Below are 12,097 nucleotides of genomic sequence, written 5' to 3'. Positions count from 1 at the left end.
CAGACGGTTCTGGTGACCTCAGTATAGGAGTCCAGAGGTCATTTTAACTCATTTTACTTTATATTAAATGAGAAGCAAATTTAGGGTGGGACTTTAATTTATCCATCAGGAATTCAATGGATCATAGGTTCATACATACCAGAACTATCTTCTCTTGGAACTCCACCAGCACCCACTTTGTAAAGAGGCTTTTTAAATTGGATGTGAAGGCTGAAAGGTCAAGTTTACCCTCAAGAGCATCTCGATGTATCACAGATGTAACACTTATTTTACAAGACTATTGTTATATGCTATCATAGCAACACACAATAACTAAATAGCTTTGGATATTGATAAACTTTAACCAAATAGCCCACATGGTCTAGGTGATGACAGCCACACACACACACACACAAAAAAGAAAAGGTTAATTTTAGTTTAGAAGAATATGCACTGATGAATTGTGCACAATACAGTAATCTACAGTAGATAACGGCTGTAATGTTTACAACCCATATCAATCTGGATATTGCTAATTTGGATAGAGCACTAAAAATACCATGCTGTCAGGGTTCATGAAAGTCTAATGGCCTCATAAGCAGTTATTTTGAAATATGCACACACTTTTCCATTTGCCAACACTGTAAGTTGACTAAGGAATGATTCTGCTTGCAAAAAGAAAGTGGAATTCAAGGTCATATCCAAGTTTGGGAAAGATACTGCTTAGTAATTGTAAATGTGTCCAAAACAAATTTCTGATGCATTTTATGAATTCAAGAAACCACAATGGAATAATCTACAGTTGAATGTAGCAGATGTAATGGTTACAACCCATATCAATCTGGATAATGCTATAAATATGACCCTTTAGGGAAAAAGAAAGATGAAAAACAAATCTCATGCACAATTGCTCTGTTTATCTTGAAAATATCTCTGTTTACAACCTCTTTTCCATTAGGCAATATTAGAAGAAGAGCGTTTAATGTAAATGTGAGGACTTTTAAGAGCATGATATGTGTTCCACTCGTTATCCCTCATAATGTAATCCTGTAAGTGCAGGGGTGGACATCATTGAAAGAAGCACACTCACTCTAATTATTTGCCTCACCATCAGAGCCCACAGTAACAACAGGCTGATAAGATGGCAAATCTCCCAGGAGAGCTGTCATAGACTGTGATTGGAAAGAAAAGAGAATTAATTGAACTGCTCCCAGCACCTGGGGTCTGTCTGACTTTTTGGCACTGAGATAATATGAGTATTGCCTGATGAATGTCCCCCCTAGCTATAAGAGAAGAAGTGCACTTGAAAGAGCAGTGTAGTCTAAATCAATGACAGTCTTTCCTGTTTAATTAGTTAATTGCCCAATTGTGAAGGGTTTACAGTGAGACAGAGGTTTGCAGTGAGGTTACATGTCAATCAGAGAAAGTTAAAATGTCAAAACTGGATATAAAGTGATTCCAAGCATGTGTTTCCACCAATACAAGGATTGAGAATACAGAAGAAAAAACACGTGGAGAATATTGAAGATCTTAATTGTTTTATTGATTAGTGCCGCAGTGGCACATGGTTAGAGAGAGTGGCACAAGGCAGGAAGATTGGTCAGGTGAGGTGTGGTTGGGGGTTGGAGAAGTAATTGTAAATGTGTCTTGCCTTCCTATCATTCTATAAAAAGACAGAAGTTGTAGAGCACTAAAAATACCATGCTGTCAGGGTCCATGACAGTCTAATGGCCTCATAAGCAGTTATTTTGAAATATGCACACAATTTTCCATTTGCCAACACTGTAATATGTCTAAGGAATGATTCTGCTTGCAAAAAGAAAGTGGAATTCAAGGTCATATCCAAGTTTGGGAAAGAAACTGCTTTTAAAATTTAGTTACAATATCTGCGGGTCACAGTAAAAGTAAAGGAACTACATTTATTAAGGAATTAAAATAACATGATAAAATCATCATGATCACAAAAAACCGACATGCTGCTTCTGAATGTTCGTGTACCCTAAAAGTGACCCCATTCTGCTGAATTATTAACAAGTGGCATCCACATCAGACCTTTTTGCATCAATTCTAATGTGTTCAACTTTCCCTGTGGCACTACTGATAAAGTGATGCCTGAGCAATCTTCAAAACATGGGTTCTGGTAAGTGCCTGTTTTGATTCCAGTCCCTTCAATTCGAGCATTGGTTCTGGTCCTAGGCAAACCGGTAAGTAAATTGCCTTCATGTAAGCAATGGTGAGTGCGATTCAGAGGATACATATTTCCTATAAAATTGCATTTTTACTCCACAGATGGTTAGGTTTAGGGTTGAGATTTAGGTTAGAGGTAGGGTTAATAAAATAAACATTCCTGTTGACTGTTTTACATACTTTAAAACTAAAAATATAACTCTCTTTTGGTGCCACCTTGTGAACATTTCACCCAGAATCCCAAGTAGGTATAGCTGCAGACCAGAGTCCTCCAAATGGGGTTGGAATCTTCAAAAGAGGGCAGGATAACTCCAAAAAGTGGTTGTGCCACTCAAAAAGCGTCACTTCCACTCAAGGTTATGGTTAGGGAAAGGGTTAAGTAAGGGTCTCTCTATATATTTAATGGTGGTTTGGAGTCTCCACCCCTTTTTGGAACCTGGTCAACAAACGTTTTTATCTTCGGCCATTAGGGTAGTGGTTTGAATTTTGGACAACAGACCCAATTCAGCAGCAAACTTTCGATCTCCTGTGGCCGAATTCACAGTGTAATCAGTCTTTATAAAATATCGACTGATCTGATAAAATATCAACTGATCTAAAATGATTGACTCAAACAAATTACAGTAGTTTGACACACTATTTAAATCCAGGAATGTAGTAATCATGATTATGAATTAAAGTTAACTTGAAATCAGAATTTGCTCCACTTAATACACATACCTGATTTAATTGTGCACATTTCATCAGTGCAATTTATTAAAAAAAAATATTTGTAATATTTGATCAAAACATAACAACTCAGTAAACTCTAAATTTAGGTCTGGCTCTATTTGAGTATGGAAAGCCCACTTTCCACAATCCAATTCCCAAACAAGTCTTATTTAAGCAATATTGTAACCCGCACACACACACACAAGATGAGACAGTCACAATGTAAATCCAAACTGCTTTTTATTTTTAAGAGCAGGCGAAGGTACAGTGGGGAAAATCCAGAGGGAGAATGGTCGAGGTAAGCGTAGGGTCGAGAGCTGGGGAATCAGGATATAACAAAAGGGCAAATCTACAAATAGAGTGGTCAAGGAAAGCAAGGGGTCAAAGCCGGGGTAATCAGAATAAGAATGACGAGACTAGTGGGAGCAAAAGACAGGGGAACAAGGGGAGCTGGCAAGCTAAGAGGAAGACAAGAGGAGTTCAAAACTAGACGAGACTAGCGGGGGGCAAAGACACGGGAAACTAAATACAATAACCAACCAGCGGGAGACGAATGTGCTGTGATATTTATAGAGACGAGTGCAGGTGTAAACAATGAACAGGAGTGCAGATGACGCGAGTGCAGGTGTACATAATGTTCTGGCGATAGAAGTGGGCATGTGAGCCCGAGGAGGGGAGACAGTGTACGAGCATGTGAGCTCGTAGGAGTAAAACGAGCGTGCAAGCTCGAGCGAGCAAAACGAGCGTAGAAGCTCGAGGGGGCGGAGCGAGGGAGCGGGAAGCGAGCGAGTACGCTCGCGGAGTGCGTGTGTGTGCTCGGTGAAGCCGAGCGTGCGCGTGAGCTGGATGAAGGGGAGCGCGTGTGCGTGCTCGAGGAAGCGGGGATGGGGCAGAGGAGCGGGGTTCGTGACAAATATCACTCGAGCAAGAGTGCGATATGGCCCTACATCAGCACTGCTGTGATTCGGCCACAGGTAATTACAGCAGTGCTGATGTAGGGCCATGTAGCACGATTGTGAGTGTGATATTGCTTTTATACAACAGTTCAATGAACAAGTACATCTTAAAAAATTTGGAAAAACCAAGTAAGGTCATAAAAACGCATTTGTGCATGGAACTACTTTCTTATGTTACGAATCTGAATTTGCTGTTGCTGGTTCAAAACAAATGACGCGTCCAAGACTCCGTTAGTAATTCAAAAAGTTCACTTCAGAAATAGTATCACGGCTTGTGCTGTTTCTAACAAGTTATTGGATAAACAAGGATAGATGGCTGGATGTGTGTGTGTGTGAGAGAGAGAGAGAGAGAGTGTGTGTGATCACTTGTTGCCACACCCAATCAGAGATGCTGTCAGCTTTCTCAGTGGAAAATAAACGCCCAAGCGGGGTTATTCCTCTCTATTTCGCGGTAGCCGGTGCGCAAGAGTCATTCACTATAGAACAGTGATGTCCTCCTCCATTTTAAACAGTATGTATCCAATGTGGAAACTCTGATAATAGGTTGAGTTCTTGAGTTCTGTAATAAATCAGTCTGTTGTGTCTCTCTGCATTAGCCTTAATCCTGAAGTTGTCATTTTAATGCCGTTTAAAGCTATTTCCATAGCTTTAGTAATGTATTAGTAATACAGCGATCACGGAGTGCAGTTCTATGTAAACAATGACTAACAGATTAACTTTACGTCACCAACTGGCTCATAATATATAATATATATATATATATATTGGTGTTTTATTCATTAATGTGTCACATTATGGAAGTAAAATGGGTTGCAAATGCTGATTCATGTTGACTTAATTTATCTTAAAACAAATGACTAATTATTATCAAAAAGGTCAATAGAATTTGCTGTTTTAAACACTGCCTTTAAACTCTGCTGACAAACTTCAATCTAAAACACATTGACATTGTCCCTTTCATCAGACTACTATACATACGTTCTTTACAGCCTATACCCTCCAATATGCCCATTTGCTGTTTTAACTCTCTCTTCTCCTTGATTGTCTTTCTCCACCTCCAGTACCATTTCTTCTGGTGCCCCCTCATCCATCATTCCAGTAGTGGGAGAGGTAGGAGGTGTTCAGCTTGACCCTAGAGACCTCTAAATATGTTACCCTGTCTTATAACTCATACCCTCCAGCAAAAGGTCTGTTTAACCACTCACTGAGGAGACGGAAGTCAATAGTAGCATCATGTAACTCTTTTCCTATACATTCAGAGCTGATAGAAAGAGACATGAGATATTTTATTTCACATAATTGAAATGCCATCATTAAACTTTCTCAGACTGGTGAAATAGATGACTTCCAGTCTAATCTACGACTGTATATAATGCCTAGAGAATGGTACGCTAACTCTGGTCTCTTGTTACCTTGCACAAAAATGTAATCTGTGCAGAGTGAAATGGGGCTTATCTTGTGGTCTTAACATGATTTTGGCTTCCATGTTGGAGTACTTTACTATTTTCAATCCAGAAATTGATGTGCAGATGAGCAATTGAAAAATACAGATTTACTCAGAATGTTACTTGAGATATTCCCTAATTCCATTTCCTGGTCTTCTTCCTCTGCATTGGGGTTCAAACGTTAACAAAGAGGAACATTTGTAGGGATTGAGTACCATATAAAACAATGGCTGTGCCCGAAACCTGAATACTGAGTACAGAGAATAGGTGACATCACAGCATGTCCAAATTCAATGTTTGTAAAACATTCTGTTAACTTAGATACCTTCATTTGGTTGATTTCTGAAGGCACCAAAGATGTATCCAAGGAGGTCTATAATATTTGGAGTGAGCTATCCTGTGCATGAAGTTTGGCAGTAGGTATAAAGAATAATAATGCCATCTGATGGAACAGTTGAAAGAAGAAACTTAATAAATAAATGTCTTTTATAGAACTTTAACTATTTCTACAGAGAAACAATAATTGTAATCATGAAATATTTTGCTTGTGGTCATTAAATATATGATGCTATGGTAACTTGGATGCCTATCTGGTAGCCTCTGTTAAGTCATTCACTGACTGAGCAGAGAGGCAGCAAGACAGGCGCCTTTGGTTTCAGACACAGCCAGTGGCTAAATAAAGCTGCCCATAAAAGCCATTTCCTATACATGCACTATTTATATTGCTCTTGGAAGAAGTGCCTTGACACCAAGAAGCAACAAGTGCTAAAGCTGTAGTTTTGAAGAAGGGAAAGTGCCATTCAGGCCTTTTACCAAAATCCCAAAGGGAATTCTAAAAGGTTTACAATCACAGCTGTTTCTTCAAAAAAATGTATCTGAATCCTCAGCCTGTACTGTGCACAGCAGTAAAAGACATCCCATTTGAGCATCATAATTTTTGTTCAAGCAGTTTCTCAATATAAAGGTAATTTCTGATGCCTAGCTAACCCTCAGAGATTCCTGCTGATCTGTTACTTTAAGATTTATACTGTAACACTGCTAATAGTAACTTGAGTTATTAGTTATCATTAAATCAAATAATTGTTTTATATTTTATTTGAAGTTGAATTATTTGAGTTTAGCAGGACACAGGTCTAATGATTTAAGTCATTTTGGACTATCTTAAGGCAAATGTGGACAGTTAGGACAGAAGTAGAATAAAACAGGAGGACAATTTTTTTTTCAATATTATTATGCCCATAATTCATCAAAGTCCAGACTTGAAACCCCTTCATTCTACTGTGTATACTTGCCCTTATAAAAGTTTACCATTGTTTTATCATTGTTTAACAGTGGCATTTGTAATTTTGTAATAAGGCCATAACCACAGGTAAGACCATGGATGGCTTCTCATTACTGTTTATGTATTTGTTAAAAAAAAAAAATGAAATAAAAGCTTAAATGCATTTAGAAACGTCAACTACAACTATCTCAGTTATAATTAAAATAAAAAATCTAAAAGATTTGCCCTAATAAATGTAATATGAATCTATAACATTTATTTTATAATACAGGTAGTGTTAATACAATAAACATCATGATACATTTTAGTATAAGCGTGATGTTTAGATTGAAATGTCGGTAACGCTTTAGATTACAGCCCATATTTTACAGCGTAAGCACACAGAATTTACAGCGTACCTTTTTGTATTAATAGTGTACCTATAAGTTACTTACGTGTAGGTATAAGGGAACAATATGCAAAGTATGGGGAATAAAGGTGTAACAACATGTAAAATTACAAATAATTTATACTATAAGTATTTTATAGCTAAGGAGTAACTATTCTAATATTATATATATTACGTGGTATGTATGACCTAATATGCTAAACAACAATCTTATGTTTGCGAGCAATTTGGCAAGAATATATACTGCGTACCTTTTGTAATACTACATAGGTATTATATTATATATATATATACAGTATCTCACAAAAGTGAGTACACCCCTTACATCTTTGTACATTTTTTATTATATCTTCTCATGTGACAACACTGAAGAAATGACACTTTGCTACAATGTAAAGTAGTGAGTGTACAGCTTGTATAACAGTGTACATTTGCTGTCCCCTCAAAATGACTCAACACACAGCCATTAATGTCTAAACTGCTGGCAACAAAAGTGAGTACACCCCTAAGTGAAAATGTCCAAATTGGGCCCAATTAGCCATTTTCCCTCCCCGGTGTCATGTGAAGCTTAGCTGGGATATGTGAAAAATTAATAATTTCACTGTATATATGCAGAAATGTGTAACAATTGATCAATTTATTATTTATTAAAAAAAGAATTGTTGCTCTACATAAAGATGGCCTAGGCTATAAGAAGACTGCCAAAACCCTGACACTGATCTGCAGCATGGTGACCAAGACCCTACAGCAGTTTAACAGGACAGGTTCCACTCAGAACAGGCCTCGCCATGGTCGACCAAAGAAGTTGAGTGCATGTGCTCAGTGTCATATCCAGAGGTTGTCTCTGGGAAATAGACATATGAGTGCTGCCATCATTGCTGCAGAGGTTGAAGGGGTGGAGGGTCAGCCTGTCAGTGCTCAGACCATATGCCGCACACTGCATCATTATTCTAAAATCATTCTCTTCTAAAGATGATGCACATGAAGCCCGCAAACAGTTTGCTGAAGACAAGAAGACTAAGGATATGGATTACTGGAACCATGTCCTGTGGTCTGATGAGACCAAGATAAACTTATTTGGTTCAGATGGTGTCAAGCGTGTGTGGCGGAAACCAGGTGTGGAGTACAAAGTCAAGTGTGCCTTGCCTACAGTCAAGCATGGTGGTGGGAGTGTCATGGTCTGGGGCTGCATGAGTGCTGCCGGCACTGGGGAGCTACAGTTCATTGAGGGAACCATGAATGCCAACATGTACTGTGACATACTGAAGCAGAGCATGATCCCCTCCCTTCAGAGACTGGGCCGCAGGGCAGTATTCCAGCATGATAACGACCCCAAACACACCTCCAATACGACCACTGCCTTGCTAAAGAAGCTGAGGGTGAAGGTGATGGACTGGCCAAGCATGTCTCCAGACCTAAACCCTTTTGAGCATCTGTGGGGCATCCTCAAATGGAAGGTGGAGGAGCACAAGGTCTCTAACATCCACCAGCTCCGTGATGTCATCATGGAGGAGTGGAAGTTGACTCCAGTGGCAACCTGTGAAGCTCTGGTGAACTCCATGCCCAAGAGGGTTAAAGCAGTGCTGGAAAATAATGGTGGCCACACAAAATATTGGCACTTTGGGCCCAATTTGGAAAATTTTTCACTTAGGGGTGTACTCACTTTTGTTGCCAGCGGTTTAGACATTAATGGCTGTGTGTTGAGTTATTTTGAGGGAACAGCAAATTTACACTGTTATACAAGCTGTACACTCACTACTTTACATTGTAGCAGTGTCATTTCTTCAGTGTTGTCACATGAAAAGATATAATCAAATATTTACAAAAATGTGAGGGTTGTACTCACTTTTGTGAGATACTGTATATATAGGCCTAGGTATTTCTTTTTTAACCACAGGGTACATATTCTATTATTACAGGATACATGATGGAAATTATTAAACAACAAAACTTGAAATCTAGGGAAATTTGTTACTGAGTTTCTGCTAAGATTTTATTTGAATTCTCAATGTAGGCTACTTACCTTATGAAAGTGTATTGCATACAGTCCATCTCAGCTGCGAGATACGCCAGAAACTCCTCCCCACCCTTTTTTTTATTGCAAAAGACTTGACAATTTATTTGGGTCATCAAGCTAAATTAAAACTAGGCAAGGCAACAAGGGAAAACAGGGCAAGCAAAATTAGAACTATTGCAAAAAAAAAATCTGTAGTTACTGTGTAAATATACCATTGTTCCGTGTTGTTACCGTGTAAGTCAAACTTGTTACCCCCTTGTTCCATGTAGTTATAGGGTAAGTGTAACATTTGCATGCTGTAAATTGAAGTGGTGCTTGTTACCCCCTTGGTCCATGTAGTTATAGAGTAAGTACAACATTTGCGGGCTGTAATTTAAAGTGGTGCTTTTTACCCCCTGGTTTCACGTAGTTACAGCATAAGTACAACATCTGCAGACTGTCATTTTTAAGTGGTGCTTGTTACCCCCTTGTTTCACATAGTTACAGCGTAAGTACAACATCTGTGGACTGTAATTTCAAGTGGTGCTTGTTTCACGTAGTTACAGAGTAAGTACAACATCTGCTGGCTGTAATTTTTAAGTGGTGTTTGTTACCCCCTTGTTTCACGTAGTTACAGAGTAAGTACAACATCAGCGGGCTGTAATTTAAAGCGGTGCTTGTTACCCCCTTGTTCTGTGAAGTTATAGGGTACACAAAATATAATATCCTTTACATCATAACCTTTATTTTACAAACAACTTATTTCAAAGCAGATTTTCAAAACGTATTTATTTAAATCAAACATTGTCGACTTTTCAACATGATATAGGCATGACAACAATGTATCACGTTACCCCCCTTTTTTCTCTTGCTTGGCTGCTTCTTCCTTTTGTTCCTCTTATTTTTCTTCCCTTTCACTGAGGACTCTGATGTTGAAGATTTGATGGAATCCCTGTTTTTTGTGTGCGTGTGTGTGTGTGTGTGTGTACATACATCGAAACTCACAATCTTTTCCTTGGGGATAATTTACTCACTGCTGTTTTAAAGGAACTCTAAAAAAAATGAATTACATTAAACAAAATAAGGGTGTATCTTTCTTGAAACTGAACAAAACTGAATAACAATACCAGTTAATTCCCTATACAATCCAAAATAAAGGAAAAAATGAATCAAATTAGGATACCAATTACAAAACAAAACAGATAAATAAAATTAAATCCTATCTACGAAATATGGCAGTATCTAAACATGAAAGCACATGGGAAAAGAAATATAAACCAATATTTGCTTAGCCACATTTGGATTGACATCACATTACACATATAAGCTCACAAATAAATGTTTAACTCAACTCGAGCACTTTAACTGAGCACTTTAAGTAAACCAAAGCATTAACACAGAAATGCATGATACAATGAACAAACATTACTTCATGCACTTTATATGAACTATTCCTAAATTTCTCATACCTAACCCTTTTTAGCTTCACCGCCCTGTCCAATCATTGCACATGCGAACTCTGTGCATATCAAACATCTTATTTTAGACAAACACATGAACTAAATAGTGCATCTTTACAATACAAAATTTAAATGTAGCCAAAAGATGATATTTACCATTTTTTTAACCCAAAGATCTCACAGTAGCTGCACCATATATTTCTCACTCACAGCCTCTCACACATGCACACTGCTTGCCAGAGAGAAATCTCACCACACAGAATGAGGATTTCTTAAAGGGGCCACACCAAAAATGGCTTTATAATCCACTTGGCTACACACATATATAAAGGAATAGTTTGCTAAAAAGCATACATTTTAATTCATATACTGTATATATAATATATATATATATATATATATATATATATATGAATTAAAATGCATGTTTTTAGCAAACTATTCCTTTAAATGGCGATAGCAGAAAATTTGTTTCTTTACCATTGATGAGTTTTCAGTGTCCAGAAACAGAGATCACTCAGTTACTGTGGTGACTTGCAGCTGAGATGGACTGTATGCAATATACTTTCATAAGGTAAGTAGCCTACATTAAAAATTCTCAATAAAATCATAGCAGAAACTCATTAGCTAATTTCCCTAGATTTCAAGTTTTGTTGTTCAGTAATTTCCATCATGTATCCTGTAATAATAGAATATGTACCCTTTGGTTAAAAAAAAAAATACCTAGGTATATATATATATATATATATATATATATATATATATATATATATATATATATATATATATATATATATATTATTATTATTATTATTATTACAAAAGGTACACAGTGTATGTTCTTGCCAAATTGCTCATCACATACAACTTAATATATATAATATATAATATTAGAATAGTTGCCACTTAGTTATAAAATACTTATAGTATAAATTATTTGTAATTTTCCAGGTTGTTACCCCTTTATTCCCCAAACTTTGCATATTGTTCCCTTATACCTACACGTAAGTTATTTATAGGTACACTATTTTTACAAAAAGGTACGCTGTAAATTCTGTGTACTTACGCTGTAAATTGCTGGCTGTAATCTAAAGCGTTACCAAATGTCTTGTAATTTATGTTGGTGCTTGGCACAGTGTTGTCTCCCCTTTTCCTCTACATCGCTGTTTATAATGTCTATAGCTTTTTGAGATATTTGACATCAAAAGCGCTGTATTGAGTTAAATTATGTTAGTTATTTGACTTTTACCGGAAATGGTGCCTTCGGGTGTTTACATCCTGGTGCAAGCCTAACACTGAATAATGTAACAGTATGTACAATTTCTAATGGATTGAATACATTTTGTGTTCTATGCTGCAAAATTGAGGGAAGCCTTATTGAATCCCACATGATATCAGCTATGCGATATCTTATCTGTGGAGCATGCATAATGATAATGCGTGAATAATGTGGGAAGCCCGATTGATGTGCACTCTACAGAATTAATTTACTCTTACTCTACAGTATCTGTTATTCTCTTCCGAAGTTGTCCAAGCATACTGGAGCTTCTGCCAGGCATATTAACCTTTACTGTCCAAGAAACAAAGCATTTATGTTTGATGTTTGTGGCTCTGAAGATAAAAAGTATATCCTGGAGAAGGTAGGTAGGATCTACATACATACTATGAAGATTCTTGCCTGCTATATAAAAGT

This window comes from Xyrauchen texanus, chromosome 22, assembly GCF_025860055.1.
Source record: "Xyrauchen texanus isolate HMW12.3.18 chromosome 22, RBS_HiC_50CHRs, whole genome shotgun sequence".
Lineage (NCBI taxonomy): Eukaryota > Metazoa > Chordata > Actinopteri > Cypriniformes > Catostomidae > Xyrauchen > Xyrauchen texanus.
The sequence above is the reverse complement of the archived record's forward strand: the minus strand, read 5'-3'. Positions refer to the sequence as shown.